At 44.7% G+C, this 6,370-nt stretch overlaps 1 pseudogene; it reads right to left on the bottom strand.

The window, feature by feature from the left end:
- Positions 1 to 626: 626 nt before the first annotated feature.
- Positions 627 to 1,336, bottom strand: LOC132501921 (5'-deoxynucleotidase HDDC2-like; annotated as a pseudogene).
- Positions 1,337 to 6,370: the final 5,034 nt, after the last annotated feature.

The raw sequence follows: 6,370 nt of genomic DNA, 5'->3' as shown, positions 1-6,370 counted from the left end.
ATTTGATTAGCATGGTCTACCAAATATATGTTCTTTAGATTTTAGGAAAGCAAATATTGAAATGCTTGGAGTATCTCATCTGTATCAAAACAAATGTATACATGCCTTGAAAAAAAAAAACTGAAAGGAAATACACCAAAATAATAATAGTGAATACTTTTTTTGAATAGTTATTCAATTGTTTGGGGGTTTTAGTTTCTTCTTCTCTCTTTTTTCTTCTTTGTATTTTTTGTATTTCCCTAGCAATATTTAATCAACATGTTTTAGAACCCAAAAAAGTAATACAAGTTTTTTTTTAATTGAGAAACAAGTTCAGGCCAGAGATAACTATGACTCCCATAAGGAAAATGACTCAAAAGAAAAGGAAATCTTTTAAGAATGCACTTCTAATTAGACAGTCTCAATTGGCCAGCAAGAAGAAAATGAGAGAGAGGTATAGACATGACTGTGCCACACAGGAAGCTTTCTGATGAACTATGATTTTTTTTAAGATTTTAAAAATTTATTTATTCAGTTCATAAAAAACCCCACCCTCCAAGTCTTCATCCATGGCATTTTCAGGGCCACACCCTATTCTGTAGCTTCCTTTACTGTCCAAATTGTATCACGTTTCTTGCTGGAGTCCAGGCAATCGCAAATAAACAGACTCACATCTGGGGAATCAACAGACCAACAGTGGCAAAACACAATACCATGAAACAGAAAAATAAAATGTTTGTTACAGGACTGCATCTCACGAGTGTGGCTCACTGGTGGCGGCAGCTATGTTAGCGTTTCTTTCTGCCTCAAGTTCAGAAACAAGCTGGCCTCTCTCAGAGTGACTGAATTTTCCTGCTGTGGAATTGTAGAAGTCCTGCAGTCTCCCAGGTTTGTTCTCAAGGTCTTCATATTCAGATGCCTGAAGAGTCCTTTCACATTGGTCCAGCTGCTTCACAAATTTAGCTTTTGCACTAGATTGGGTCTCATATTCTTCCCAAAGTTCATAGAGCTCTTTTCTGAGATCCTCTGGGATTAGCTGGGTTAGCTACTTCATAGCTTCTTCTTCTCGCCTATGTTTTTCTTCTTTGGGGATGTTATCTGCTGGTGCTATGTCCCCAACGACGCATTCTGCCATATCATGAACCAGGGCTAGGCGTACACATCGGTCTTTGTTAAGATGTTCATCTTTGGTCACCAGAGCCATAATTGCCATCCTATACATGTGATCTGATACACTCTCTGGCTTCTGGACATTTCTGTATGCCCAGCCAGTATATGGGACTCTCCTGAGCCGCCCCACCAGCCGCAGGAACGGCAGCAGTTTCTGGGCCCCACGGCCCGAGATGGGCGCAGCCATGCGGCTACCGATCCCGATCGTGAACTATGATTTTTCAAGTGTGTCTGTGAAAGAGAGAAAAAAGGACACAGGGCCAATGGAGAAGGCAAAGGGGGGGCACAGCTCTATTTACCACCATCTCAAGAGAAGAAAGAAAGAGAATTTAGAAACAATAAAAGCACATACATCAGGGAACAAACAAGCTTAGGGGAAGAAAGGGGATCACAGCTAAATGGGGATTTGCTGGCTGACCATGAAACTGTCACTTCTTCATCCTGTCAACTTGAATTTCTCCATCTGCTCCAAGCCACAGCCATCCCTATGCTCTCCGAGTTCCCAGAGCACTTGCCCAAAGTTCACCCAAAATTAAATGGGTAGAGACCTTAGTGGGGTCGACACAAGGTGCTGCCCGGCTGGCTCTTGCCTCCCTTCCCACCCTCATCTCACCACCTTCTTAACCCCCCTCAACTCTGGGCTCCAGCCTCAATGCCCTACTTTCATTTCATCATTTGATCCCCATGACTTTTTCTCTGCCTGGAATGTTCCCTCTTCCCTTCCCATTGAACTACCCACTCCCGATCTCAGACTAGCTCCTCTGTTCAATGCCCTCACAACACTTTTATCTCAGTTTGTACATATCTACTCATATAGGGGATTATTGATGAATGAACACTTTTGTTGTCAGCTTCCAGGACAGCAGAAACCATAGCTGGTTTTGCTCACTGAATGGGGTTTCATTTTTTTAACTCCTTTTTTACTTACTAATGAGGAGCCATAGAGAGATTATATCTTCACCTTACCTTTCTTTACTACAGAGCCAGTATCACTAGATAGCGGGATATTTTGAACTAGAAATCAAGAAACAGCGAGTTTTCATTTTTCGTTCCCACTCTCATCATGAACTCTCCATGTGACCTTGGGACATTGACACTCTCCCTCTCTGAGCCTACTTCCTCTTTTATGAAGTGTTTAATCTAGATAGTGTCTGAGGTCCATCCTTCTCCAACATATCATTCTAGGTCCTTCGATAGACTAACAAGACAAAGCAGAAGAAATTAGAAATTAACAAGAGCAAAAGAAAGGAAGAGGTCACACACTAAGAAAAAGAGAATCCCTCGTGGTTGACTGAGCCTCGGCTCTGGAATCTGAATTCCATTTCGGCAACTTGGTAACCTTGTGATCTTAGACAATTGCTCCATCTCTCTAGACCTAGACTTCCTCTTCTATAAATGTGATAAGAATACCGACCTCACAGATGTGATTATAGTATTAAAGGAGATAATGTTTTATAACACCTGGAACCTCAAAGACTAGGTTACCTGTTAGATCCTTTCCTCTTTCCCACTAACTTTCATGGAATTTAAAAGCAGATTATAACTAAATAGGGCATGAGTTGAGACAAAAAATCTCTGCATGTGATGGTTTACGCACACTTTATCTCTGAAGACGCTTTCCACCATCTAAAAAGAAATCATTGCGTTCCCTGAAAATTCATGCAGAGCTGTGTTTCTCTCTTCAATCAAGCACTCTGTCACCCCGTCACATCCAACTACATGCAGTGATTTTAAAGTTGGTTCCCAAGATGTTTACAGATGATTCCTGTCTTCGTGATACAATGACAAGAGCATCACCAAAGTCCCCATTCAGACTCCACCACGATCATGTACTCGATTACGCTGATCGCCTTCACCCCTTTCCTGTATTTCCAAAGAAAAAAGTGAGATTTCATAGAAGAAGAGAGGAAAGCTATTTCAAACCTTTTTTTAAATTTTTTATTTATTTATTTTTTTTACAAAGAACCTTAGAATCACTGAATGATAGGCTGTTTGAGGTAGAAAAGACCTTTAAGGACAATCAGTTTCAGCCCTGTCACTTGGCGTTGGTGGTGATAAGAGACTGGCACATCTATATGCAGTGGAAAGAGAAGCTTGGACTTGGAATCAGAAACCTGAGTTCAGGTGCTGACTCTGCCAGTTTTGTGACCGTAGGTTGGTCACTTAACCTCTTCAAGGGTCCTCAGTTGTGAAAGGGCGTGGTAATCACTGTCTCTCGTAGGTAAAGGGAGGAGCCAGTGAGACAGCGTGGGTGAGAGTTCTTGGTGAACTATGTAAAGCAGTTTTCAAATGAAAAGCGCCACCGTGACTGTTAGACCCACAGCCTCCAAGCTCATAAAGCGTATCCAGTCACCTGCCAAAATACTACATCCTCTCATCCTGCATACCTATATAATTTTTTTTTTCGGTACGCGGGCCTCTCACTGTTGTGGCCTCTCCCGTTGCGGAGCACAGGCTCCGGACGCACAGGCTCAGCGGCCATGGCTCACAGGCCCAGCCGCTCCGCGGCGTGTGGAATCTTCCCAGACTGGGGCTTGAACCTGTGTCCCCTACATTGGCTGGAGGATTCTTAACCCCTGCACCACCAGGGAAGCCCCAATACCTGTATAATTTTGTGAATCATGAAAGAAAAATACTGATGCCCAGCAAAACCCCTGGCACAGAATAAGGGCTCAATAACTTTTTTCTGAATGATTTAGATAAAAAGGACTAAAGAAGGATTTTTGAGGCCTCCCCAGAGTCAAGAAGTGGATACAGGAAACCACCCAAATTCCCAGTCGCAGGACAACCCACAAACACCCTTGGGGCTCCAGTATGTTCTTCTTTCTGTTCCCTAGAAAGAGGTGGTCTGGTGCTGAGAATTACTTGCAAGTCAAGCTTTGTTCACACTCACAGAAAAGCATGTTCCCCAAAACAAAGCAAGGACTTCTCACTCTCTAAACCTCACCCACATTTTTGTTCTTCCTTTAAAAACCAGTTTCCAAAAAGGTCATGTCCAGGAAAAAGTTAAGTGAGACTCAACCTGAGTTGATTGGCTAGAAAATCAGTTCAGACCCTCCTTGAGAAATTCAGCAACCACATTTGAGTAATTTTCTATGACAGAGATGTGACATCGGCCAGGATGGGTGTTGCCACTGATGGTGGAACCAAGGGTATTTTCCTGGATTACCAAAGAGGTGGTATGTATTCCTCCCAGAAACTGAACCCACCCTGGGTTTCAGTGGAGGCCTTCACCTGAAAATGTCCTCCCTGTTGAAGTTTCAAGTCATTATTTTCATAAGAACTATATTTTCTTCAGTGAACTAAGGCATTACAATGATGACTATACAGGGTCCCAAGTGACAGAAGCCATCATTAGCGCTGTTATTATTTTTGTTTAATTGCATCTCCATAGCAGCCCACATTCACTATGTGCTTTGCAACTGTTTCTTAGTAATAGTCCTCACAAGATCCGTAGGAGGCAGAGGGGATAACGAGTGTTAATATTTCTGTGTCGCCTGAAAGAGAAGCACAGACGTAGAGAATCAGCTGCCAACACCCTTCACGAAAGGATCCATCCTGAGACACCCAAGCTCGTCCCAATCTGGTCCTACATTTACATTGCCTGCATCCAGGATGACAATTATTCCTGTGGCTCTTATTTATAACTATTATAACACCAGGTCTGTGAGGAGGAGGAACTGAACTGGACAATAGAATCTGAACCAGAGATTTTGCACCTAGGAGAGACCTTAATGATCACCTAACCAACCTCATGAGTTACATTAAACAAGGCCCACACAGCATACTTTACTCAACTCATACCAAACCACTTTACTCCTAGCCCTTCTGAGTTTTTTGCTTTTTAATATCATGTTGCATTGTGGTGTCTTGCCTTCCTCTCTTTACTTTTTATATTCCTCCTCTACCCTCTTTTCCCATCCATTTCCTTTATTTAAAATTATATGGCTGGGCTCCCCTGGTGGCGCAGTGGTTGAGAGTCCGCCTGCCGATGCAGGGGATGTGGGTTCGTGCCCCGATCCGGGAGGATCCCTGGGCCCGTGAGCCATGGCCGCTGAGCCTGCACGTCTGGAGCCTGTGTTCTGCAACGGGAGAGGCCACAATGGTGAGAGGACCGCATACCGCAAAAAAAAAAAAAAAAAATTATATGGCTTAAACTCCAACCAGGAAACCTGTAACATTTATCTGCTAAGAGTCTGCCACCTGAACTGGGCCAGCCTCAGGATACTGAAAAAGTCTTTGATGATAACAGCCAGGCAACACTGAATCAGGGTCGTGTATAAGAGTCCCTGAGTCCCTTCCTTTCTCAATCTCCATTCTTTTTTTATTTTTGACCGTGCCACGCAGCATGCATGATCTTAGTTCCCCGACCAGGGATGGAATCCAGGCCCCTGCAGTGGAAGCATGGAGTCTTAACCAATGGACCACCAGGGAAGTCCCCCAATCTCCATTCTTTTTTTTTTTTTTTTTTTTTTTTTTTTTTTTTTTTTGCGGTACGCGGGCCTCTCACTGTTGTGGCCTCTCCTGTTGCGGAGCACAGGCTCCAGACGTGCAGGCTCAGCGGCCATGGCTCACGGGCCCAGCCGCTCCGCGGCATGCGGGATCTTCCCGGACCGGGGCACGAACCCATGTCCCCTGCATCGGCAGGCAGACTCTCAACCACTGCGCCACCAGGGAAGCCCTCCATTCTTTTTTTTTTTTTTTTTTTTTTTCAGTACACGGGCCTCTCACTGTTGTGGCCTCTCCTGTTGCAGAGCACAGGCTCCGGACATGCAGGCCCAGAGGCCACGGCTCACAGGCCTAGCCGCTCCGTGGCATGTGGGATCTTCCTGGACCGGGGCACGAACCCGTGTCCCCTGCATCGGCAGGCAGACTCTCAACCACTGCGCCACCAGGGAAGCCCCCAATCTCCATTCTTGAATCCAGCCACTGGCTTCCAGCCTTGTCCATACCTCCCTGAGTCTGCAGCTATCCTCACACACCTTGGGGTTATCCTAGAGAAGACCATTCTTCTCTTTGGGCTCTGGTAGAAGCCAAACATGGCCAGGAAGAGAGTTTTCTCCTAAAACTCTGTCACTTCTGTCTGAAATGGATTGAGAGCATTCAGAGGAGTAAAAGGATTGGTTTCTGTGGTTGACTATCATTTTTCTCTCCTCTACCTTTGCCCTAAGGGGAGGTTGTCACCCCATACCAGAGTGATGTATGCCTACTCAAGCAGACC

Source organism: Mesoplodon densirostris, chromosome 14 (genome assembly GCF_025265405.1).
Source record: "Mesoplodon densirostris isolate mMesDen1 chromosome 14, mMesDen1 primary haplotype, whole genome shotgun sequence".
NCBI lineage: Eukaryota > Metazoa > Chordata > Mammalia > Artiodactyla > Ziphiidae > Mesoplodon > Mesoplodon densirostris.
Note: the sequence above shows the minus strand (reverse complement) of the source record. Positions and strands in the feature narration are given on the sequence as shown.